The sequence below is a fragment of the Narcine bancroftii genome, chromosome 2 (assembly GCF_036971445.1).
Source record: "Narcine bancroftii isolate sNarBan1 chromosome 2, sNarBan1.hap1, whole genome shotgun sequence".
Lineage (NCBI taxonomy): Eukaryota > Metazoa > Chordata > Chondrichthyes > Torpediniformes > Narcinidae > Narcine > Narcine bancroftii.
The window spans coordinates 235688940-235716560 of NC_091470.1; the positions used below are offsets into that span (position 1 = coordinate 235688940).

Below are 27621 nucleotides of genomic sequence, written 5' to 3' on the forward strand. Positions count from 1 at the left end.
ACTTGATACTAAGAATAGAGTCGGACTTCCAAGTCACCACAATGGACTTCCTGGCCACTGCCAATGCGATTAACACAAATTGGATTGAAATTTGGACAGCTTCAATGTAAGCCTTACGTCCATTATATTCCCCAACAAGAACATCTCTGGCTCCTGGGGGAATTGTTTACCTATATCTTTTTCCAGGACTTGGCCTAGATCCACCCAAAATGGCCTCACCTTGGCATATGACCAGGTTGCAGGTACAAATGTTCCAGCTGCAACACTGCACCTAAAGCATTGATCCAGGGTTATGGTTTTGATCTGTTGATTTTCTGTGGCGTTATGTAAAACTAGTGCAAAAATGTTATACTGGACCAGCCTATACCTTGCATTAATGAGCTTGGTTATACTTTCCCGGCACAGGTTGTATCAGCATCTCTCATCAATTGTAATACCCAAGTCCAACTCCCATCTTTCTCTCGATCTATGAAGGCCTGGTTAGCAGTGGATGGATGGAAATGCTATCTGTGTGATGTTTCTCTTGGAATAAGTGAAACAGAAAGAAACTCTGTAATAGCCTGAAAGAAGGAGGTTATCATCTGAAGAACCCTGGTGGGGCCAGTTTCATCAGCGAGACATTGAGGTGACTAATGGTGGTACCTCAGTTGTGGAAATCCTGGAACAACAAATATCTCTCTGCAAACCCTACAAGAACCTTAAATTCTGTTAAATCCTGTGCACTGTATAAGAATTCCCTGCATCCAGAGAACTTGGAAGAAGGAGAAGTGAGATTGAACTGTGAACCAAAGAGCTTTTCTTAAATTTACACACACATCATACACGTGCGCTTAGGAGGGGGTTAATTTGGGTTAGTTAAGTAAATAGAGGTAAGTTAAAGTTTGATTCTATTTTCATGTTTAAAGTTAATTAAAAACAACTTTTGCTTAAATAACCACTTGTCGTGGTGAATATCTATTGCTGCTAGATTTTGGGGTCCTTTAGGCTCATAACAATCCAATATAATTAATGTAAGATAATTATAATTTTTTACATCAATTATATATTACATCTCAGAAATTGAATATATCAGATCATTTTTTTTAGATGTGGTGAAGATATTGGAACTTTTATTCATTCCACCTGGTCTTGTTCAAAAGTTAAACCATTTTGAATTTGTATTAGTAAGATTTTACAACAGTTTTTACAACTTGTAAGTGTTTTTTTTTGTTGAACTCAGAGATATTATTGATGGGAAATTTTGCAAATACAACTCCTATGCAATGTTAAATTAGCTTTGGTGATAGCAAGGAAATGTATTGCTGTTACCTGGAAATCAGATGTTTCATTAACATTAGGAGTATGGCAAACTGAGATTCAAAGTTATATTCCATTATAAAAAAAAACATATAATTTGAGAGGTAAATATTCTGTAGTTTTACAGATTTGAGCTTGTATGCTTGAACATTATGTTTGAAATTATAAATAACCCCTTTGAATCCTCTTGACTGGAAAAGTCTTCCCTGAAAAATAAATAATGTTTTCTTGTGAAATGTTCTTGGGATCTTTGAGCATTTTCTGAAGCAATCCAATATGCAACTTGATTTTTTTTTTAAGTGGGGGTAGTAGGGGTTGGGAGGGAGGGTTTATTTAGGACTTAGATTTTTTTTGTAGTTTTTCTCTTTCTCTTTGTATGTCAACATGTATTTAATTAAGTTTTATAATAATGTGATGTGGTATTTGTTGATTATACATGCGTTGATCGGAAATAAAATATTCAAACAACCTTCAGCTCCATTCATAATCCCTCCAGCCTTCTTGTAATCCACAAATTTATTAACCCATCCTTTCACTTCTTCATCCAGGTCATTATTAATAATCACAGAGCAGTGGTCCCAGAACAGATCCTTACAAGTTGTCCCTTTGTAATTAGCCCATCCCCAATTAATCACTTCCAGTGTGACTATTTTTATCCTTTTCCAAAGCTATTTTGAAGCTAAGGGAATTGTGGTCACCTTCACCAAAATGCTTGTCCACCAAGAGGTCTTCCACCTGACCAGGTTCATTGCCCTGAACCAGATCCAATAAGGCCTCTCCTCTTGTCAGCCAGTCCACATACTGTGATAGGAATCCTTCTTGAACACACCTGACAAATTCAGCCCCATCTAACCCTCTTGTAGTCAGTAGGTGTCAGTCAATATTAGGGAAGTTGAAATCACCCATAACCTCAACCCTCCATTTCCTGCACCATTCTAAAATCAGCCTGCTCATCATCTCCTCAGTGTCCTGAGGACTATTTTGAAGCTTATAGATTATTCCCAGCCTTCCTCCCACTCCATCTGCAGTGTCCTCCCTTTCTATAGCCATACTACTCCTGATCTGTAATGCTACTCCCCCATTTTCTACCTCCCATCCTATTCTTTTTAAAACACCCAAACCCTGATACCTGCATCAGCCAATCTTACCCTTCCTCCAGCCAAGTTTCAGTAACAGCTACAACTTTGTATATCCACATACTGATCTATACTCTAGGTTCATCTCCTTTTTCCTCCTAATACTCATAGCAGTGAAAAAGTCACATTTCAATCCCTCTAACTGTCAACCTTTATGTTTTGTCCCTTGCCTGTCCTTCCTCACCAACTCGGAACACATATCATTGTGCTTTGACCTTCTACCCTAATCTATAAATCCCACACTCCTGCCAAGCTAGTTTAAACCTTCCCCAACTCCTCTAGCAAACTTGCCCATCAGGATGTTGGTCCTTCTCCAGTTCAGGTATACCCCATCCTTTTTATACAGGTCAAACCCATAAAAGAGATCCCAATGATCTAGAAATCTGAACCACTGCACCAAATTTTCAGCCACATGTTCATCTGCCACAACTTTCAGTTCCTATCCTCTCTGGCAGATACCATAGACAGCAATCCTGAGATTACGATTGTTGAGGTCTTGCTTTTTAAACTTCTTTCCTAACTCTCTCTATTCAGGCCTCATTCCCTATTCCTATCTATGGCATTGGTCCCCATGTGGATGATGGCATCTGGCTGCTTCTCCCCTTCAGGATGCTATGAACTCAATCAGAGACATCCCTGACTCTGTGAATTGAGAAGAGTTATGGCCATCACATGATAGCACTGCCTGCCCCTCCTACTTAATTAGAGAGCATACACCTGCCAATCAAGGTTTGGCTCTGCTCCACAAATTAGTACACACCTTGCCATTAGTCAATTTACATTCCTTTATACTTGGCCATTGTAATTAGCTTAACCTTGCTGGCACTGAGCCATTGGCTCTCAGTAAATTACCTGGACTGGACTTGCCTGCCTGCCTGATCTTGGCCCATTGAAATCAGATTAACCTTGCTGGCTCCAAGCCATTAGTTCTCTACTAATGACCTGAACTGGTCCTCCCATCCCTCTACCACTATAAAAAGAGCCATGTGTGCTTAATTCTTCCTTTTTGCTAGCTTGGGACTACCTTGATTCACTCCAGGCCTAGGACTGTGAAAGGACAGTGGCAAAATTGCTGGTAAGATGTGCACTGTTTTAAAAGGCTGGGATCATTTAATTTGTGCTCCTGGTAACATAAAACTGCCTTCAGTAAGTCAAAGAGTGCTGGGGGCTTTGTAATAATTTTTCCTTGATTATTTAATGTACTGAGGTGAATACATATATGTGTCCATGTCCACAGCCCTTGCCTTTAAGACCTACCAAATTGGTTTCCTCACAAGCAACACCTGGCACTTTGGAGGTAACATACATCAAGGAGCCTCCATCTCATTCACCAAGTCTGCTCTCCTAACCAATGTCCTCAATTATCATAGTTCTCCTCCTCTTTCTCCCATGCCTTTCCCCAATAAGCTGGGGTGGGTGGGTGCTGCCTTTGTGCTAGAGACGTGACCACTTACTTGTCCCTGGTAGATTGTCTCACCCCTCCCCATACAACAGTATCTAAAACCATATTCTTGGGGTGGCGGGGAATGGCTACAGGGTTGCTCTGTACTGTCTGTCTCTGCCTCTCAAAAAATCTGGAGTTTATCCAGCTTCCTCATAGTCTCCTAAAAGCTGCAAATGGATGCATCTCATGCACGTGTATTCATCAGGGACAATTATGTTGTCCTAGAGGCCATTCCACTGCTCCATTAACACTTCCTACCTTAAAATCAAAGTCCTTTTTTTCTTGGAATCAAGTTTATCTTCAGCTAGCCAAAGCCTCTTAGTCCCACTCCTACACTGGTCCATTCAAACTTGCTGCTCTGCTTGAGCTTCGCCTCCTTTTGTTTATCCCTGCTGATTATCTCAAATACCCATTCCCACAAATCACACTCATTTAACCCTTCAATTGCCCTCCATGCTCTTTTTAAAATGCACTCACCTCAGCTGGTTCCCTGAACACCACGCTCCCAAGCCCTTCACTCCTCTTGCCACATTGGTCCTGCGGTTGCAGTGTCCCAAGACCCAACCAGTACTCTTTTTAAAACACACTCACCTCAGCTAGTTCCCTGCACACACCGTGCTCCCAAACCCTTCACTCCTCCTCTTGGCACATTGGTCCTGAGGTCACGATATCCTGAGTATACGATACAGCAAATTGGAAATTATTTTTGCTTTCAGTTTGAAGTTGTCTATCATTATCCCTATTTATCTCATGAGGCAAACCTTCTGGGGGAGGGGGGAATGTTGTCCATTGTAATTTGAGGTCAAACTTTTGAAGGAATTAATGAGAAGTTATATCCTTATCAGATAGTTGGCCTTTCTACAGGGTGTTGCATAGATCTACAACAGGATGTCAAATGCTATGTCAACTTCTGAGATACAGTTGCCAAAATGTCTGTTGGCCTCTGGTTCCGATGGTTGAATGTTTGAGGTTATGCAGGGGTAGAATGTTCATATAACATGCACTTTTACAGACTCAACACTTAATTATCCAGTAGAGTGATGGAGCCGTAGAGATAAGGTCATTCAGCATGACTTTTGGGTGTTGCCCTCTGGGCTCATCCTGTTTGCCTGCATTTGCCCCATATCCCATGTATAACTGGATGCCATTATTTAAACCTGTCCTTGCATACTGAGGCTGATAAATTGTGTGAGATGTTCAGGCCAATAGGAGTTGCAAACAGCACAAGAGAAAGAGGCTATCATCGGGCAAGTGAATGGGTCAACCACTGGTATATTTCCAATTGAATGGCTGCTAAACAAACAGTACAAAATGCAAAAATTATTCAAAATAAATAAGAGGTAAGAGAAAATTGGATTATGAAACAGAGATCAAAATGATGGTAGAGAAAATTTAAAAACTTAAAAATTTAAATCTTGGATTTAAACATTGCCATTAGATACAGCTATAAATAAAGTTAAATTTCCATGTTAGCTATGTTGATAAGAGGTCGTTAGAAGCAGATCCTTAAAAAGGTGTTGAGATTTGAAATTACTTCACTGTGTCCTGGGAAAGTTTATTTGGTATCTCTAAATGTGGAAATGCAGCAACTTCAGCCATTTGCTGCTTGTTAATGGAAAGTTGAAAGCGAGAGAAGGCCATTGGGGCAGTAGCGGAAGCAGAAAACATCCTCTGGATAATCATGTGTAATCCTGCATCTGCTCCTCACCATGAACCTGGTGTTCTAGGCATTCATGCATAAAAAGGACAGCTGTATAGAGCTATAGCATGTCACAGGCCATTCAGCCCACTGAGTTCATGCTAACAATCAACCACCCATTTACACCTTTCATTCTCCCCATGAACTCCCTGCTGATTCAACCACTTACCTACACACTAGGGCTAAGGTGCATAATGACATTTTTACAAAGTTAGCATGAATTAAAGTAAATGCCAGAGAGAGAGTGAGTCTACACACTAAGAATGCATTTATTGAAAATTTGCCATGATTGAATATTTCAAGGCACTGAGAGAAACAGAGTGAGAACCCACTATTGATGAAAGTATGATTTGATGCCTTGTTTAAAAGAATCATCTATTCAACATATAATTAGCAAACACTGGTGCAAATTTGAAACTCTACTTCATAACTGATAATTAAGGGTGACATTTCTTAATGTTAAATCTGAGACTGGGAGAGGATCTTTAATCAAAATTGTGAATGAATACCCAAAACAAAATGGGTAAAATGAGGCAGAACATAAAGTAGCCATGATCTCACAATGTCAGAAAAGATTTGTGGAGCTAAATTATGCCTGTTCTAATGTTCCTGTTAGGGGTTGCCTGCCAGGCTTCAGAATCTGAATTGTTTGAATGAGGTGTTATGAAAAAGGTAAAGTACCCACGAGTAAAAGGAATAACAGGATATTGTGATCAAATTTCAGGAAATCATAGAGAGCATAAACCTTTAATCTGACTGGTGAAAAATTATTTTACGTAAAAATGATCATCATTATATGACATCGGGAGTGAAATGCTCATGTCTGCAGATGCAGTGATTGTAGTAAAAACACAGAAATGCTGGAGAAACCTAGCAGGCCTTGCAGTGTCCATGCGAGGTAAAGATAAATAAGTGAGGTCTTAGGCTTGAGCCATTTTTTAAAGGTATGATTAAAAAGCTGGCAGGTACCCGAATTAAAAGGCTGAGGAGAAGGTGATAATTGACTGTAGATAGGACAGGAAGAAGGTGTAAGAACATAAGAAATAGGAGTAGGAATTGGTCATTGGGCCTGTCGAACCTGTTCTCCCATTCAATGAGGCCATGGCTGATCTTATGATGGGCTTATCTCCACCTACCTTCCCTTTCCCCATATTTCTTATGTTACAAGCCCAGAGGACCCCAAAACCCAGCATCAATGGATATTCACCTCAACAAATGGTTACTTAAACAAAAGTTGCTTTTAATTATGTTTAAACGTGAAAATAGAATCAAACTTTAACTCCTCTCTATTGACTTACTTAACCCAACAACCCCCTTCTAGTTCTAAGTGCATGTGTATGTAATGTGTGTGTAAGTTTAGAAAAGTTCTTCACAGTCTAATCTCACTTCTCATTCCTCAAAGTTCACTGGTTGCAAGCAATTCTTATACCGTGCACAGAATTTAACAATTATAAAGTTCACCAGGCTTTGGTGCTTGAAAGGTAAATGGTTACTGCTCAGGAAGGTTCCTGTTGGTTTTCAGAGAGAGATTTGCTGTTCCTTTTTAATCAGCCACTTCAGTGTCTTGGCTTACAAAACTTGCCCATTCAGAGTTCTCAGATGATAACCTCTTTCTTTCAGCTCATCAGAATTCCTTTTTGTTTCCCTTATTCCAAGGTAACATTAGACAGCCAGTCCTCTCCTCTTGCTTGAACCACAAGGGGTTTGACCAGGCCATCTTACAACTGGGCTTTCCATAAGCTTGCCAGCTTGTCCTGTTCCAGTCCCAGCTGCTGTCTGTAGAAATGATTTCTGTATTTCTCTCTCTAAGCCTGTTTGACTCCCTCTGCTTGAAAAACCACATGACCCTCTCAGAACAGCAAGTTCTCTTCCAGGTATGCTCTTTCATCTGTTGCCTTTTGTAAACAACAATCCATTAATGAAGTCTCTTGAGCACTCTTCAAAGCTCTTGCAAAACCTCTGGAGCTGATACATCTACCATGGGGCAGAGCTCCACTATTTTAAATAAGATCTGTTTTAGTGTTTGAATGTGACCTACTCTAACAAACCTTTCCCAATTTATCTCCCCCAAAAATATCTATATTTATCTATATACTCTGTCACACTTAATTCCCCAACTATATAAAAATCTATCCACATTTGTCCTAAATCTATCAACTTTGGTAGTGTCCACTGTTTCAATGGGCAATGAATTCCATAGATTCACCATCCTCTGGGAATAGCAGTTCATCCTCATCTCTTACCTAAATCTGCTACCCTGAATTTTATTCATTTTTATAAGATCCCCTCTCATTCTAGAATTACAGCGAGCACAGTCCCACTCCACTTAATCTCTCCTCTTAGGTTAAGCCCCTCATCTCTGGAATCAACCTGGTGACCTCCTCTGCACTGCCTCCAAAGCCAGGAAAGGTGAGAATTTCTCAGAGGGGTGGCTCTGTGAATGCAGAACTGAAGCAAAGGAGAGAGCAGGGAAAGCAAAGAGGGAGATAGAGCTTGAGGAAAGAAGAATAAAGATAGAGGACACTTACTTGTGCATTGTATTGATCTTTTTTCTCTGAATTTCAGTTTGTTTACATTATCACTGGCAAAATTCTACAGATGTGTGGTGGAGAGTGCGATCAGCTGTATCATAGTCTGGTATGGGGACACCAATACCCCTGAAAATAAAGCCCTGCAAAAGGTAATGGACACAACTCAGGACATCACAGGCAACCCCTACCCACTATTGAGAACATCTACAGGGAACACTACAGTTGGAGGGCAGCAACATCAAGGATCTACAACACTTAGCATATGCTCAGTTCTCACAACTGCCACCAGGAAAGAGGCACAAGTGCCACAAGACTCATACCACCAGATTTAAGAACCCTCCATCAGACTCAACAGGAGGGTTCTCGCTGGTGTTCAGAGAGAGAAATTCCTTTTCCAGGACATCTGCAACTGATTCTTTCTCAATCAGTCTTGCTGACAAAACTTGCCCCCTTCAGGATTTTCCAGATGATCCTCTTTCTTTTAGGTCACCTTTCAGACTGCCAGTCTTCTCTTTTGACCAGGCAGCCTTCCACAGTTTGCCAGCTTGTCCCTCTGGAACTGATTTCTGTGTCTCTCCTCTGTTTCACTCCCTCCCTCTCTTTGTAGGAGTTTAGAAACAGTTACTTTTTGATTATTGTAGGAGTTTAGAAATAGTTATAGAAGGTAGAAAAAGCAAGGAAATAGCTAAAATGTTCTTTGTGTAAAATGGCACATGAAAAAGTAGACAAGATAACAGAGGAATTTAAGGAGATATAGAAATATGCACATACACACAAAGGGCTTGTTTAATAGGGGGTGGGGAAAGGAGGTGTGAGTACGGGATAGGAGAAAGTCGGAGTCAGTCAAGAGTCAGGCGAATAGGGAAAAGTGCCAAACCAATCCAAGAAGGATAAATGTAAGAAAAATGTAAGGGGAGGTGAATTGAAAAATGTATAAAAACAAAGAAGCTTCCTGCCCTCGGTGTACTTTCCCGAGGTAGGGGGAGAGTACCCAACCTTGCAATGTTGTAAATGCAAATAAATGTTCTTTGTTCTCAACTTTTGATTCGAGCATATTTTGTGAACGTGAAGGCACTTCTCACATCTTGAGAGCAAAATTGTTCTGCCTGCCTGCAAAAATCACATGCTCTCCCGGGCCAGCTGTGTTCTACAACTTTGTTGCTCTTTTTGCAAAAAGCATTCTGCAAAAGTCCTGCAAAAATTGTGTTTTTAAAATGTGTTTGTGTGCAAGCTACTCTAGCAATTCACCCCAAGCCACCTCAAAATACTGTCACAGAAATATAAGCACTGACATGCTTTCTGAAGTGTGTTGGGTCCAGGAAAGATTCTCCAAGATAGTGACTCCCAAGAACTTAATTTGCTCACCCTCTCCACCTCTGACCCCCCAATGAACACTGGATTGTAAACCTCTGGCTTTCCTTTCCTGAAGATGACAATCAGGTCCTTAGTTTTGACATTGAGTGCACAGTTGTTGAGGCACCATTAAGCCAACTTTACTTACTAAATAAAGCATGATAAATAGACCAAATGTCATATCTCTTAGCTGTAAAGGATGCAGTTGTTCAAGTTCTGTTTAATTTGGCCAGTTGATATTTGAATTGTATCATTGCATTACATCAATACCTTTGTTTAGGAGTATCTTGTGGTGTGCAATCTGCATGGATCTCACTGTAGATGTTCCAACAGTTCGGTTTTGAGGGTTTATGGAAAAATGGAATGATATTATATTAATATCTCCATTCTAAACTTGTATTTAGATTGCTGAAGTTGTATGTATAGCCATTGAATGGTGGAGCAGTCTCAAAATGCTGAATGGCCTTCTGCTATAACTTTTGATATTTCTGTTTCTATTTAAATATGATCAGCAAATTCTATGAAATAAGCAAGGAAAGACTTGTATTTGAAGGTTATAGTTCTTAAGCAACCAATCATGTTCTCATCACTAATTGTTTGGTTCATTCGGTCATTTTTTTAACCACCTCCCTAAGACCTAATTCATGGATCCCTTCCCTGCAAAGCCTAACATTTTGGTTTTCTATATCATCTTGGTCATCTTGGATGTTCATTTGCCCAAAATAGCATGTGTTGACATGGCTTTTATTTAGTTGAACAGGACAATAAAAAGCAACAACCATCACCAGTCCTAATAAATAGGATGAGTGGAACACGAGAAAAAAGGAGCAGGAGCAGGAATAAACAACAAGATTCCTCAGACCTGCTTCTCCATTCAATCTGATTATGGCTGATCTGACTCTGATCCTCTGCCTGATCCCCAAAGCCATCAAACACCCAATCTTTCAAAAAGAATCAAGGAGTGCATTTGAATAAGCAATCTATCAACTAGGATAAATCTGAACATTAGCCTCAAATCTAAAATGGATTTGTTGAAACATACTTGAAGGTGCCTGCAAGATCCTACACGTCCATGTGCTTATGCTGCCTGTTGGTTCCTGCCCCATAAGCTAGAGATACATTTACCTATACTTTCAAAATGTGCCTTTGTGAAGTCTTATTCAATTAGCCAGAAAGCAACTAATGTCTCACTACCACAAATGGAATGGCCCAGGCACGGATTTGTGGCTAGAATTGTCTCTGTGGTAGAAGATGCCAGTGACCTTGGCGAAACTGGGTTGCAGGACATAGGGATTGCTATGAGGCAGATGTACAGTATTCCCAATGACCCATGGAGGATAAGCCTCCTGGAAAATGTTCACTTACTGGGCTTCTGCACTGAGATAATTATGCCTTGGCCTAATTCCCATTTATTAGTATCAGAGTTAAATAACATTTCTTAATGGAAAATCTGTAGTTCTGCTGATTTAATCTATTAGACGTTTTTATAAAATTCCAAAATATATAATATGGAAAAAGAAAACCAGCATTAGTTATTATTGCTGAAAGAATTTGATCTCATGAGCTGTGTAAACTCAATAAGATGCAACCTTGCCAATTCAATGGAGCCCCTCAATGATGGTAAAACAATCCCTAAATTCTTGTTCACAGGCACCTACATCAGTTATACCTGTTGCTCTTTTACCATCAATTCTAATTATTTGCACAAAAGTAATTCTAATTATTTCCAGAAAAGTAGCTGATATGGATGATTACAGACTGCATTTGCCAGTTCAGGTAATGATTAGGCCAAAGTGCAAATGAAATTACATCTGTAGATAAGGAGTGAATGCAAGTTCCTTCAAAGTTTCCTGCTGCTCTTTGATTATCTTTCATGAAATTAGCATCTTGCCATCTGTCTCACAATTGAAATGCATTGAAAGGTTGAAGTTGCTGTAATTGCTTGGTGGATATAAAAATTGCCACAGAAAGATATTACAAGTCAGTGCTATGTGATGAACGGTAATTACTGCCGAGCAGCCTTGCTGGCATCAGATTTAACTGGTAGAAACGTGCTGTCTCATTTTTTTTCCCAATTTTTTTTTGCGGCACAGTTGGTGCAACACTGTTACAGCCCCAACGACATGGGTTCGAATCCAGAGCTGTTCGTAAAGAGTTTGTACATTCTCCTCCTGTCTGCATGGGTTTTCCCCAGGTGCTCTGGTTTCCTCCCACCCTTCAAAATATATCAGGGTTGACAGCTAATTTGTATATTTGGGAGGCACATCGGCTTATGGTCCCGAAAGGCGTGTTATCGTGCTTTACGTCAAAAATAAAAAAAAAAGTACAATTTTGTTCAGATTCAGATATTACATAAATCTGCCACAAGGCAAAGAAAAGTTTGTCATTAGCATTGCCCAGCACCCCTTGCAGTCAGAGAAAGAGAAGGAAAAGAGAGTCACCAAGTGGCTGTGGACTTGCTCACATCCAGCACTCTTTCAGCTTCTGCAGCTGTAAAAGACTCAAGTTCAGATCAAACCATTGGCAACCTGAGTTCCAGATCAAAACCGACATGAGGCCTTCAGCACCCAGGGCTCTTTGAAAGCCCTCTTTGCCCTTAGCATCCTCAAATCTCTGTTCCGATACTTTGTTCTCTTGAGCCAGTCTCCAGCAGCCAACAGTCTGTGTGGGTTCCTCAACAGTCGACAACAGCCCACCTGCTGTCTGTGGCCTGCAGACACAGAGGCCCTTGCTGGTCCACCACCATGATCACCGTCTTTAGGGTTGTCTCTTCTGCTTCCCCTTCTCTAAGGGGATATTCTCCCTGTTGCTGGTGCTCTGTGCCAGTCCACTGCTCCCTCAGAGTCTGCAACCCCTCGAGGCTGCTGCTGAACACAGGAACCGGCATCTTGGGCCCAGACCCGACAGTCAAAGGATGTTAAATAGAACACTGTCAGCTCTGTTAAGAGGCTGTTTAAAGCCTGCATGGAACTGTTGGAAGTTGGACTGAGCAGTTGGACCCCGCAGGGGATTGCTGTTTCTCCAATTCCTGCTCTCCTGGATTCACACCATCTGAGCACTCTCGTTAAAGCAGGTCAGGTAGAGCAGACAATTTTTGTAGCTTTTCACAAAGTATTTTTTAAAAACTTTATTTTCCATCAATTTTCTCCTCGTTAAACCAACAATCACTCAGGTCCTCGATGGTTTATCTCACTCTGACAATATCTGATCAACTTACCAACTAGTGCACAAGAGGGAAATGAAATTAACTGTTGCCCTGTGAGAACAAATTAAACCATCGCAAATATACTTAGTGATCACATGGCTGCAGAAGCAAGATTTTTGAGTCTAAAAGCTTAAAATGTAATGTGCTAAACTATGGCAAAGGAGAAAAAAATAGAACTGAGGATTTATCTGGTTGTGAGGATTTTGTAGCTTGTTGTTGACAGATCTGTGTCACAAGGGTATTCCCGATGATGACTGAATTGAAGATTGCATCATTATTTCTGATGTATCTGTTACTGCCTTCCTTCCAACTGGATTTATAAGAGACAGACAGAGTCCTGGTGGCCACTTGTGTTAATGATAAACCATCTAGAACCTTTATTCAGAAGGAACAGTAAAAGAAGGAACTTTTGCTTAACATTTTCACATTGCAAATCGGTACTTTTGAAGTATGATCACTGCAATTAGAATGAGAAAGCAGAGCAGCTGATTATCAAACATCAATGAGAAATTGATCACTGAACTATTTTTAATTATGTTAATTGAAGAGGAAAATGTGGCTAAGACGCAAGTCCATGGTTCTGGTTCTTTTATGATTAGAGGCACGAGGATAGCCGGTGAAAAGGAGTGGAATACAGTGCTGCTGCTTTGTTCAGTGGTATATTTCTAGTTGAGAATCGTTTTGTTCCAGCCCAGAATAAATGGAGATTCAGTTTAATGTCTCACCTAAAAATTTTTATCAGCCACAGAGCATTCAACCAGCTCTCCACCTCAAGCATCTCCTGAAGTGTTGGGAGTCAGATTCCAACTCACAGTGTCTCACAGAATACTGAGAGATTAACTATTCAAAAAATGTTTGGCTTTTTAACTTCCCTGTATTTCTGAAATAGTATCTCATCCAAAAAGCAGCAGTACTTACATGCAAATCTCTTTGCTTTTCCAAGTCTTCGCAGAAAGCTCCACTCTTAACCTTTTTTGAGATAAAGCATCACCAAAAGCTAACTCCTTCTCTATGAATATACAAAGAGGAGCAGGAATAAAATGCATGATATTTTCAATCCTGCCTTAGTATTTAATAAATTCAAGATTGATCTGATTGAGACCTTGATTTCTGATTCTTATCTACACATTGTAACCTTCCTCTCCCACACATTGTAACCTTCCTCTCCCACACATTGTAACCTTCCTCTCCCACACATTGTAACCTTCCTCTCCCACACATTGTAACCTTCCACTCCCACACATTGTAACCTTCCACTCCCACACATTGTAACCTTCCTCTCCCACACATTGTAACCTTCCTCTCCCACACATTGTAACCTTCCTCTCCCACACATTGTAACCTTCCACTCCCACACATTGTAACCTTCCACTCCCACACATTGTAACCTTCCACTCCCACACATTGTAACCTTCCACTCCCACACACCAGCATTTCCAGCTGTACTTTTAAAATACTCAAGACACCTGGTTTTCATTGGCCTTTGAGGACAAGTCTGTTCTGCATGAAAGTTTTGGGTAGATGTTACACTCTTTTATAGGTTATATTTGAAGCATTTTAAGTCGAAGAATGAAAATAGCTTCTACAAACTTCAGTCTATTCCATTATCAACCATGAATGTACATTAATCCCATTTTGTACAACCCTTTTCCCATTTAACACCCTTCTGCCGGTCAGTCCAACTTCCAACAGTTCCATGCAGGCTTTAAATTGTCTTCCTCAGTCTCATAACATGTCTGGCAAAGACATGTAGAGATTAAGAGAACTGGAAATCCCTCTTAACCAAGTATTTCAAAGTTTCATGTGCATCATTGCCTGATCTTGAAGTAAGATGGAAAGGAAAAAGATTTTAGGAAAGGAATTCCAAAGCATTAAATCTGTGATTACGGTAAAGGCATGGTTAACAGTAGTGATGTTAAGAAGAGTATAAAGAACATAAGAGGTGAAGGGTTGGAAAGCTACTTTTCCAGCAAATTTATTTCTTAAAGTAATGGGCCCAATATTCCTGATGATTCATCAATGAATCTGCTCTTCATGAATCATTATTCACGAGCCACATTAAACATTAATTCAAAGATGCTGAGAATGGAGTGCATTTTAAATATTTCTGGTATTTTTTTCCACATTGTGATCATGTATTTTGAATGTTCAACCACAATCAGCGGCTTCCATATGATTTTACATATTTATGATGGAAAATCCTCTTGTAGAAAAATGATTTATTAAAACAATTATATTATTGATGAGTTTATTATTGCACAATTTATAGAGCATTCATATTCACAAAAATTATTGCTGTATTCGAACAGATACCTTTAAAGAAAAACTGTAATAGTAAACTAATTGAGAGACAATAAAGACATATGACACAGTAAATATTCAAAGTAACCGCAGTACAACTCATCATGGTTACTTCTTCCCCAGTGTTCATGCTGAAAGAAATTTCTAGATTCTTGATGCTTATTGTTAATGTGAATGTTCCTGAGCCTGAGAGAAGGGCAGAAGCTTGGCACTTCACTACTTTTGGAAAAACACATCACTAAAAGCAGTTTGTAATCTGATGAGAGGGAGTTAATGATGGCATCACCCCACATTGATACAGATATTCAAAATAACTACTCTAATAGGACACATGATGGGTGCCACCAGATGAAGAGTGCTGCAAATTGACTCAGGACAGGATTAAAAAACCCATGCTGAATTGTGAAATATATTGTAAAAGTGAAGGTTTAAATTTATAAAGGCTTGTATGCTGGTAAATAGTGAAAAATAATATGATGCAAAAACTAAATTAAAACTTCCATTCATCCTTCCTGATAGACTGTGTGGTCAATAAGAAATAAATGACTGAATGATAAATCTTTAGAGATTAAATATAAATAAAATGCTTTAACTGAAGAATTTCAGTCTCAGTTAGGTTTTTGACTGAAATTTTCCTCTCTTCCTTTCTGCCTTTACATGCTTAACTGAATTTCAGAGAAAGGTCAAACAGATTAGGACTTTATTCCCTGCAGTGTAGAAGAATGAGTGGAGATTTGATAAAATTATGAAGGAGATAAAATGTAGATAGACTTTTTCTACTGAGGGTAGGTGAGAAACAAACCAGAGGATGGGTTAAGGGTGAAAGGGAAAAGGTTTAGGGGGAACCTCTTCACAGTGGGTGATGGGAGTGTGGAACAAGCTCCCAGCTGAAGAGGTGAATGTAGGCTCAATTTTAAAATTTAAGAAGAATTTGGACCAGTACATGGATGGGGAGGAATGAAGGGCAATGGGCTGGTTGCAGGTTAGTGGAACTAGGCAGAAAAATAATTCAACACAGACTTGAAGGGCTGAAGGGGCTTATTTTGATGTTGTAATGTTCATCGGTTCCATGATTGGAAACAGATACTGTTTCATCACTTCTGTCTCTTACAGTATTGACAATCTGTCACAGTGAACTCTTGTTAATAAAGCATGCCAAAAAGTACATTTCCATTTTCCAGATATTTTCTTGTCAAGTTCAGATCAATTCCATGAATTTAAAAGTTAGTTCCTGTAACACTCTCTCTGTACTCAGGAAAGATCTGTTCTGGATGTTTCATTTGCAATAAAATGGAATAAAATTTACGTCTGCGCTCACAAAGATTTTTTGACAGAAGACTGAAAATGTATGGTATATTCAGGTTTGAGGTCTGCAATTTGAAACTTTAACCATTTCCTCAGATGCTAAGTGACCTGACCATATTCTAAAATTTGCACCTTGAGGTTGGCTTTGATTGAAATCATTGCAACTGAACTTCAAAAGACTGGTGGATTGATTGGCGAGGATGAGGGGAATGCTGTTCTTGATGCGTGTTGGGGTGGAAGTCTCCAGGGCAGGTGTGGTTGCTGGAGGATATGTGGGTGAGTGCTGAGTTGATGTTGGAGGTGAAGCCACTTTGTTTGAAGGAGGATCTCTCATGATCTTGCATGGAAGACCTTGTCCTGGGAGCAGAAATGGAGAGAAAGGGATGAAATCCTGACATGGGACAGGATGGAAAGGGATGGAGTGGAGTGGGAAGTTGGTGGGTTTGTAGAAGATGCTGCTCCGAAGTTTGGCTCCTGAGATGGAGACTGAGAGATTGTGAAAAGGGAGTTTGTTGCCAGAGATTGGCAACAAAGTGGATAAAGTCTACAAGCTCATCATGGGTACATGAGGCAGCTCCAAAGTAGTTGTTGATGAAATGGAGAAAGAGTTGAGAGGCCATGCCTGCATAGCTTTGTAGCATGGATTGCTCCATATAGCCAAAAAAAAGCAGGCATAGCTGGGCCTCATGCAGATACCCATGGCTACCCCTTTCGACTTGGTAAAAGTGAGATGAGTCAAAGGAGATGTTATTGAGGGTGAGACCAAGTTCCGCCAGCCGGAGGAAGGTGGTAAAGGAGTATGACTGGTTTGGTCTGTATCAAGTTTCAAACCAAGGGCTTTGAGGCTTTTGGTATGGGGGTTGGAGGTGTATTGTGATTGAATGTCTCTGGTAAAGATGAGATGATCAGGTTCAGATGAGTGAAAGTTGTGGAATATCCTGAATATAGGTGTGGAAGGTCTGGACTACTGGAGCAAAATGGAGTCAAGGTAAGGGATAACAGTTCTGTGGGCCAGGAGTGCACAAAAACAATGGGCCTGCCAGGACAACTGGGTTTGTGGATCATGTGTAGGACAAAAAGGCAGTGCTGAGTTGGATAACAAGGAGGTTGGAGTCTATGCTTGGGAGATGACTGGAAGTAATGTCTTCAGAGATAGTGGTTCGATGAGTTTTGCTGGGATCCTGTTGGAGGGGTAGGTTGGAAGAAACATCTGAATGTTGCTGTCTCTTTGGCCAGAAAGATCAGTTTGTCATAACACAATAGTGCCATCCTTGTCTGCAGGTTTAATGGGGTGATTGGGTTTATTGCAGAGTAGAGGGTCAGGCCTTCTGAAGGGTGGGATTGAAATGAGTAAGGGGAGTGGTGAATACAATGTGATTGACTTTGCAGTAGATAGAAATAAAGGTCCAGAGGGTCGAATGAGGTGACCAGGAAGATGAAGATTTAAAGTGGGAGTGGGGGACTGTAGAGAGAGGTGAAGAATTGTAGTTGTAGAAGTGACACAGATTTGATAGAAATAAGAGTTCAGGGTCATGGAGCATGCAGAACTTGTGGTGCTGGTGAAGGGGATGAAAATGAGGCTTTATCTGAGAACAGAACTTTCTGTTTTGAGGAGGGGAATGTCAGGGGTTGGTGAAGACCAGGCAGGAGTTCGGTGAATGATCAATGAAGTGGAGGATCTGGTAGATCAGGATGTGGAGGGAGGTGTGAAGGTTGGGGAAGTCAGAAGTGGAGGAGAAGGGTGAGAGGGGCTAGGGAGAGTACACTATGGAAGCTCAGTCATGTGGTTTGCCAAGGTTAGTGTGAGAATTTGTGTCAGAGGCTTGATCTGTAAGCTGTTGTGATGGGGGCTAGGAGTTTGCAATGGTGGCCTGGTCCTGTGGATTGCTGGGGCAAAGATGGAGCTGTCTGACAGGAGTTTGGTCCTGTAGGTCACTGAGTTCAGGGTGAGAGATCACTTCAGAGGCTCACTCCTGTAGGCTACCAATGCCATGGTGATGACATGCATGGGTGGTCACAGAGGCAGTAGTCTCCAGGGAGGTGAGCTTCCAACGTTTTATGGATGCTAGGTAAGTTGGAAGAACCAACAGAAGAATGGCTAGATATGGAGGAGAGGTCCATGGCAGGTGGTGGTGAGGTACAGAGGTGTTTGTATCTGCTCATCAAGGTGAGGGTGGTCTGTAGGATATGGAGAGAGAGAAGTGAAGAGGGCAGGAGTCAATGCAGTGCAGTGCAGCTATCTGATATGGTAGGGGTCAAACTGGGAGGCCTGGAAAGGGAGTTGGAATCTGCATGTCAGCAAATGGCGGTGAAGACAAGTAGCCAGGAAAGACTTCTAGCTATGGAAGCTAGTCTGAGTGAGTACATGGTGGTAGAGCTTGAGAAAAGCAGGAAGTGCAGAGGGAGAGGCTCCCACAGAATTCCTTTCAAAGAGAGGAGGAGAATTTATTTAGAGTAGGCATCCCTCGAAGAGATCTTGCAGTGGAGCAACTGAATGGAGTGAAACACAAGTCTGAAGATGCTCTGATTGTAGTAAAAACACAGATGCTGGAGGAACTCTGCCAGTCTAGGAGGTAAAGATATATTGCCAATGTTTTGGGCCGGAGCCCTTCCTTAAGTAGGAGAAAATTAAAAAGAGAGACCGGCATCTCTTGAAGGATGGAGACAAAGGAGAGAGAGGAGTAGAGACCAATAGGCAAAAGGTGTTCATTGGATATGATAGGAGGACAGGAGAGGGGAAGGTCAGAATTGACTTTGGCTCTGAGAAAGGAGACAGGGAAAGAGAGAGACATGGGGAAAGATTTTGTGAGGGGCTTCCAACAGAGACCAGAAGTTGATGTTAATGCCATCAAATTGGAGGGTGCTGAGATGAAATATGTGGCGTTCCTCCAATTTGCAGTTGGTCTCAGTCTGGAAGTGCATGAGGTCAAGTGAGTGGGATAGAGAATTGAAATGTGTGGCCACTGTGAGATCCATATTATTGTGGTGGACAGAGCCAAGGTGCTTAACTAAGCAATCTCCTAGTAGGTGTCTAGTCCCTCCAATGCAGAGGAGACCATAATGGGAGGACGAGATGCAATAGATAAGCCTGCAGATTGAAAAGTCAAGGGTTGGTTCACTTCGAAGGACTGTTTGGGGCCCTGTTTGGAGGAGATGTGGGTGCAAGTGGAACATGTCCTGTGATCAGAGGAGTAAGTGCCAAGGTGACCTTGACAGGGAGGGAAGAGTGGATGAGGTGGGGGGGTTCACAGAGTGAGTGGTCCCTGCAGAAGCTGGAGCGGGGATTAAGTGTCTGGTGACAGGATCACGTAGTAGGCAGTAATGGTGGAGGATGATGCTGGATGTAGAGGCTGATGTGGTGGTTATTGAGGTCAAGGGGAATCTGCTTTGTTGCATGTGTGGGTGGAGAGGGCCAAGGCATATGGGTGGGAAATCTACTGTAGAATAGGGTCGAATGTCACTCAGGGATATTATGGAGTTAAATGAATGTAAATGGACTATCAGCTACCCATTTACAGGAAATCTACACTAAGCATACCTTTTATTCTCTTCACATTGTCAGCAGCCTGAGGTCAGGATGGAGCCTGTGTATCTGCAATAGCAAAGTAACAGATCTATCACTCATACTGGCATGCTGCTGAGACGGGGTGTTTTGGAATCAAGCTGCTACAAGGGACAACTACAGTGGAACATCTTGGGAAGAGAAGATAATTAAGGTATCAAGTTGTTATCCAGGAGTTAAACCAATGTTATTTGCTCATGGTTCAATTGTTCCAGTAATACAGTTATGTGGGAATCAAATCTCATGTTGAAATCATATCAGATGAGAAGTCCCAGTCAAATTTTCAGTGATGAAAAATGACTTGGTAATGTTCAGTAATGTGCAACTTAGACAGAACATTACACCACAGTACAGCCCATTCAGTCCATGATGTTGTGCCAACCTAACTAAACCTATTCCACAACAATCCTACGTCACACCCATCAAACTATTTTTCCTGCATCCTAGTCTGTATCTAAAACCCCTTTTACACAACCACTTTAATCCAGGAGTATTGCCCCTTTATTGTGCCTCACCTTCTATGTAAAACGGAATGGTGGGGTGGAGGTCATTGCAGTCCTGCCTTTGACCTGGTAGAAGAGGTGGTCACTGAGCTGTAAAAAGGGCAATCAAGGGACCATGGTGGAAAGGATGTGTATGTGTACTGTATTTGACCCCATTTCAGCAGGGAATATTAAGAATTTTTTAGTGTAAATACAGGTAAGCATTTGAAACTTGGACAAAACATGCAACTTGGGCAACAGGAATAATCTGCTGGCCTGCTCTGTCCCGGGGGCCCACTGCCCCAATCTCCCAATCTCCCCCCCCCCCCCCGGGAGATTAGTGGGATCATTGTGGGGACCAACAGTGGGCCACCTGGAGAGTCTCCCAATAGCCTGCACCCACCTCCAGGCTAATCCCACTGCCCTCCTCCCCTGTGGCAGCCCACCACAAGCCCCCAATGATAGATGGCGATGATGCTAGTAAGCCATGCAGTGAAGATTATCAGTGTTACTCACCATTGTCACCTAATTTCAACTTCACATGTATGCCCTGGGGGATATTTCTGAGCCATTCTTTTGGGGGGATAAAAGTGGGTCATATAGCCATCAAATACAGTATGTTCTTTAGGGGTGTGAGCGCTCCAATGGATGTTGAGGATGGAGCGGAGACAACACACCCCTAACGTCGAGGTACTCGAGATGGCAGAGGTCGACAGCATCGAGTCCACGCTGCTGAAGATCCAGCTGCGCTGGATGGGTCACGTCTCCAGAATGGAGGACCATCGCCTTCCCAAGATCGTATTATATGGCGAGCTCTCCACTGGCCACCGTGACAGAGGTGCACCAAAGAAAAGGTACAAGGACTGCCTAAAGAAATCTCTTGGTGCCTGCCACATTGACCACCGCCAGTGGGCTGATAACGCCTCAAACCGTGCATCTTGGCGCCTCACAGTTTGGCGGGCAGCAGCCTCCTTTGAAGAAGACCGCAGAGCCCACCTCACTGACAAAAGGCAAAGGAGGAAAAACCCAACACCCAACCCCAACCAACCAATTTTCCCTTGCAACCGCTGCAATCGTGTCTGCCTGTCCCGCATCGGACTGGTCAGCCACAAACGAGCCTGCAGCTGACGTGGACTTTTTACCCCCTCCATATATCTTTAGCCAAGCCAAAGAAGAGAAGAAGAAGACAGTATGTTCTACATCACATTTAGACACCAACACTTATGCTTTTGTTTTACATGTCCTGCCTTTTTTTCTCCAGAATGCTGGGTTGCTTTGTAAATGATACACTAGCCCAGCATTATGCTACTGTTGTTTTGATTCAGTGCAAACGAGCAAAGCCAGCTTAATGGCAGGTCTTATTTACAGCAGGATTTCTGTCTTTTTAAAAAAAAAGACTAAAGATTCCATGTTGTGCCAGCCTCCCTCATCACCCCCTGCAAAGCATTCCAGGCACCCACCCACCCTCTGTGTGGGGGAAGAAGACGTGCCTCTTGACAACTACCCTAAACTTTCTTGCTCTCATCTTCAACAAACGGCCTCTGGTATTTGCGATCGTAATGCTGCAGAAATACTGGATCAACACTTAAGCAAAATTTCTCAGCTAATCTGAATTGTATCAAAACTGAATATTATTTGATTCCATTTTAAAAATGTAGCTGGTGTCATAAAGGCACAAATGCAATGCAAAAATAAACTTGTTCTCAAGGAAAACAATGATCATGCGGTTCACAACACGGGGAAACTTATTGAACCTTTAATATGGTCTATTATTCAATTATATTTCCTTTTCTGCTTCAGGACTTTGTGTGTTGATTATTGAAACTTTCTGTTTTGAACCAGATTATAGAGGATAATTATATTCATACTAATTTACAATTCTATACACAGCAGATTATAGTGAAGTGCGACAGAAGTAGGTAAGGAACTTGTACAGTTTGGTAAGTTTAAAAATAAGCCCAAGACCTAATTATTCAGAACTCGTTCCTTAAATCGTGGAACTGTGTGCAAATGGGTTCAAATCCTCAATGGTTTTTTTTTTAAAAGTAAAGACTGATTCACAGTCCATCAAGGAATCCCATTGTAAATAAACATGCTATCAGCTGAATTTTGAATTCTGTTTCAAGGATCACAGAACAAAAAAAATATGGAAAAAGGAAGTTCAATTTGACTCTGTTATTATTCATAACCATTTTAATTGGCAAATCCGCTGAATCTTTGATGCTCCAAGCATATTTTGAAGTGCAATGACTTAAATAAAAATTCTGATGTTGGACATGCAACATGGTAGCTTTGAATGTCGATCAATTGTTTCTTATAGCTGTTGTTGTCATAAATGGAATGTACTTCCCTCAAAAGAAAGGCTTAAATTTATAAAGCATCTCATACGGTCTTAATTCTTGTTAGTGCACTTTCAGGCCAATGAAATGCTTTTGAATTATTGTCACTGTTGAAATTTAGGAAACCATGTCAGATCCATTGATATCTAGAGCAGAGTTCCTTGATACAGTTCAACACAAGTTCTTAGTGACACGTCATTGCCTGGAGAAAGTGCCATATGCCAGGAAGTTAACCAGAGTGTAAAAAAAGGTGTGATCTCAAGATCCAGAAAGCGAAGAGAAGTTGAATATTTGTCAGGTGATGGACTCTTTCTGGACTGGACAAATATTGCAAAGGATGATCTATTGAATGGGGAGGCTGGTGGGATGGAAAGTTTTTTTTTCCCCCAAAAATATACTTTATTTACAAAACAAGAAAACCTTTTTGCACTACCAAGGTAGTAATTCTGCCTTGCCCGCTGAAAAAGATTCTCAGGGTGGTATGTGATGTAATGTATGTAGTCTGACAATAAATCTGAAATCTTTGCGAATCTGTATTCAGCAGAGGTATGCAACAATCTCCACTCTATCACAGTCACCTAGAGGATCGCGTGCATGGTGAGTGATGCCCTCATTGTACAAGAAGTGTTTGACTGGGAAGGCTCCTCTCAGGCCATCCCTGGTCCTTGTTTTGTAATCCCTGGCAATGAGGCATTTCACCAGATGGCATGGATGGTCTGCTCAGGGAACCATCCTACTGGATCCGTCGAGTCATTCTGCCTGTTTCAGCAGGACATTCCATGCTGGTCGAAGGTGTTCCGGAAAAATCTTTTCATTGAAGGATAGGTGGGGTATCCAGATAACTAGGATATTGCGAGGTTCCAGGCCTGTCCTTTGCAACACCTGGGAAATGTAGAACCTCAGCACAGAGTGGCATAGTGCCCTCGTGCTGTGGTTTCATGAACAGCCACACATGAAAGTAGTCTTCTGGATGAGAGTCACGTTGGGTATGCCCTTGACCCCATTTTCTGGTGACTTGTACATGGTTCTCCTTTGGACCCTATCCATTTTGGACCCCCCATGTGAATTGTAAAACTGCTCTGGTGAAGGCATGAGGGATGGGCCACACCTGCACCACATTTAGCAGTACCAAGTGCACCGGGCACCTGTTGACTCCCTGTTATAAAGAGGGAGGGCTGTGCGCACAGGCCCATTGTTTTGGTCCATCTTTGTGATCAGCTCCGACCAAGTGTTGTTGCACATCTCACCCCCCTCCAATCAAGATCCCCAACAGCTTCAGTTAGTCAGATCTGACTGAGAAGGGGATGGTGGACAGGTTGGGCCAGTTACTGAAGAGTATTGCCTCGCTCTTCTGGTTTACCCTGATGCATACTCAAAATGCTTGCATATACTACTCAGCCTCCAGACCGATCATGCATCCGAACAGAAGATGATGTTGTACATGTACAGGGAGACATAGACCTGCATACTCCACTGCCTGGCAACATCACTCCTCTTCTGCCCTAGTCTACTGTGATGGATTTGACAAAGGGTTCTATGCAGCACACAAGAGGGGAGACAGTGGGCAATGTTATCTAACTCCAGACTTGATGGGGAAGCTAATTGATTTGGACTGCTCTACAGATGTCTGAGTAAAGCAGTTTAATCTAATTCCAGATTCCTTTCGCAAAGCCCATTTTTGGAGAGCACATCCATATACATGTGTGATATCCAGTCAAAAGCCTTTTCCTGCTCCAAGCTGACTAGGCAGGTGTCCACCTCCCTGTCCTGCACATAGGCGATGATATCCCTGACCAACACGAGGCTATCAGAGGTCTTCTTTCTTGGAACCATGCAGGACTGGTCAGAGTGGATGACCTGCACCAGAGCAGACTTGACTTGTTTGACGATGGACTTGGACAGGATATTGTAGTCCACATTTAGCTGTGAAATGGGTCTCCAATTCCTGATATCCTCCTCCTCATCACCCTTCTGTTTGAAGTTGAGAGTGATGGTGTGCTTTGTCAGTTCCTGCTAGGAGCAAAGTGTTGTATATTTTAAGCAGATCCAGGTCCACCCAGTCCCACAGAACCTTGTACAACTCAGCCAGTAGGCCATCGCTTCCAGGAGTCTTACTTGACTCAAAGGAACAGATGGAGTCTGTCAGCTCCCCCTGAGTAATTTATTGATCTAGACATTCCCACTTGCTGACAACTAAGAACTCTGATAGAGGACAAAGTTTTGGGAATCCATACAGACTGGCATAAAAGAATCTGCAGATCCTCTGTATGCCTGTCTGCAAGGATGTGACTGAGCCATCCTCTTCCTTAAGGCTGTGGATTGCAGAGCTCCCTCTGAAATATTTCGACGAAGCAACGCAGAGTGTGTCTTTTCCTGCTCCACTGCACACTCTGGATAAGAAGATGATCTTTGAGGCCTCTGAGATGAATATCAAGGCTTGCTGACTCTTCACCTCTGAATTCCTCCCTCTTGAATGTAGAAGGAGGACTTCAGTACTGATTGCAGGCTCAGGAAAAGGGTGTGGTCATCTGGGAGCAGTCTCCTTGGCCCTTTCTGGTGGTGTCACTGAGGAGAGATCTGGCTGTACTCTTGCTCCTCCATCTGTTAGTTGATTAGCTGGGGAGCTTGGGGGGAGGGGGATGGAGTGGTGACAGCCTCTCCACTGCTTCTGGTCTCCTGGGGCTGGCGGCCACTGGCCTCTGCCTTGCTCATGGCCTCCTTGGGCTGGGTGCTGCATCTCCTACTGTCAATCTTAATTGTAATTAATTTTCTTCCTTTCTGTTGTGCTATCTCTGTGTCCAGCCCTTGTTCTAGCTTCCTCCTCAGATGCCAAGATGTTGCTGGCTTCGGCTTGCAATGTGATCCTTTTCATCCTCAGGTTGTGGTGTCCACTGCTGGTTTCTTGGGGATTCTTGGGTTTTCTTTCTTTTCCCCTCCAGCTGCCATTTTCCCTCTGCAGCTTCCTCCTCCAGTGCCTCTGCCTTCACAGTTGGGGCCTCAAGACGTGGCTGGGGTTTGAGGTTGGGAGGTTGATGTGCTTGATGTCTCCTCTCTACCCCTGATCTCAGTCTCTGTTGCAATCAGAGCTTTAGTAGCTGTTGAGGTGGAGGGGGTTGTTGACCTTGCTGGGGGTAGTGGTGTTAGCCAATTATCCCCTTGTAGCCTGTGCATAAGTGGTAACATATTTGAGACTGGTGCTGCTGAGGTGGCTTGGTTCCCCAAAGGTTGCCACACTTCCTCTCTATGGAGTCCTTGGTTTTTTAGATGGCCGTGCTGCATTGGGCTGGCATGTATCCCAGTTTGTTGCAATTCCTGGAGCACTCGGGGCTATCCGGCCTAGACCAGATACCCAGAGGTTCCCTTCAATTGCAAACACTGAGGGGGGAGGGGGAGGGGAGAGGAGGAGCAGGGTGGACAAGTGCTGTGTGTAATGTAATAGATAATCAGCTAAAACAGTACAAGGACAGTGCTGTTTTATTAATGAAGTCTGTTCAGTAGTCTGACATTGGTAGGGAATAAACTATCCTTGAATCAGGAGGTGTTCATTTTATAAGAACATAATTAGCTGCAGGGGTGGGCCATTTGGCTGATCAAGCCAGCTGATTTGACCATGGACTCTACTCCACCCACCTGCCTTTCCCCATAACTTTTAATTCCCCCGTTTTGCAAAAAGCTATCAAACTGCATGCTAGATATATTTAATCAGTTGACCTCCACTAATTTCCTCGCAGAGAATTCCAAATGTTTTAAAACTCGTGTATTGCCCAATGGTAAGGGGTGAAGAGAGTGCGGCTGGCAGGGGAACTGTCTTGGCTGCTTTCCTGAAGTACTTCAAACATTGAACCTGTTAGCTCGAGAGGTTACTAATTGAGCCTTGATTAAAGTCAAATCTAGTCTACTCACAGAATATGCAGCTGAACTGTGGCTACCTTTTAAAATAAAAGGCATCCTAATCTAGAAGCTCTGAAGTAATTTCATTTTGAGACAATTTTCCATGTTGTCCTTCGTAGTCGAGGATGCTTTTCTGCAAGAACTGGTTCTTCTGTGAGCCTTTAATGTTATTGCCATATTTGTACCAGCTACAGACAGAAGCCAAACAGAAATAGTCAAAGTTGCAAATGTAGATTATTATTACTGACATTATGTTATCATTAAGCTATGACAAGCCTTCACTATCAACACATACAATTGTTGAATGTACAATATATTGGTGTAAATATTGCATCCTCTCTTTTTGCACACAAGATAGCTTAAGCATGGGAAAGCTGCAAATGAGAAATTTGCTTTGGTACAGGATCTATAAGCTTATCCAAGATAAGTTCTGCTGAACCACTGACCTGGACCTTCTTTTCTTTTTCAATCTTTTTATTATTGTTATAATTTATAAACACATACAGTTCAAAGAGATATAAAAAAATACATAGTAAGTAATGAATTAATAGAGATATTAAACAATAATATTACAGAATAAAAATATATCATAAAAAAAAAATTTTTGATCAGTTAAGGGTGTGAACTATCTCTAAAAAAAAGATATAATTAATAACAATATATGAAAAAGAGAAAAAAAAACCCAAAAAAGAAGAAAAAACAAATCTGAATTAAAAAAAACTTAAAAATAAACCTACAGATATAGCTAAACCACGCCGATCACTCCGATCTCATCTTACAGCCCAATTATCATACATAATCATAGAAAGAAAACAGAGCCAGATCAACTCACCACAAATGAAAATATTGAATAAATGGTCGCCAGGTTAACTCAAACTTAGAAGGGGATTCATAGACAGAGTTTCTAATTTTCTCTAAATTTAAACATATTATAGTTTGAGTAAACCATTGGAAAACAGTGGGAGGATTTACCTCTTTCCAATTTAATAGTATAGATCTTCTAGCCATTAGTGTAAGAAAAGCAATCATACAATCCGCAGGAAGAGATAAATAAGTCAAATCTATCATAGGTAATCC

At 41.7% G+C, this 27621-nt stretch overlaps 1 long non-coding RNA gene across 1 annotated transcript; it reads right to left on the reverse strand.

The window, feature by feature from the left end:
• Nucleotides 1-4466: 4466 nt before the first annotated feature.
• LOC138752632 (uncharacterized) lies at nt 4467-26692 on the reverse strand. The gene is made up of 3 exons (XR_011350787.1): nt 26557-26692; nt 19809-19862; nt 4467-4548 (listed from the first exon to the last, which is right to left on the reverse strand). It is a non-coding gene; the product is annotated as an uncharacterized lncRNA (long non-coding RNA).
• Nucleotides 26693-27621: the final 929 nt, after the last annotated feature.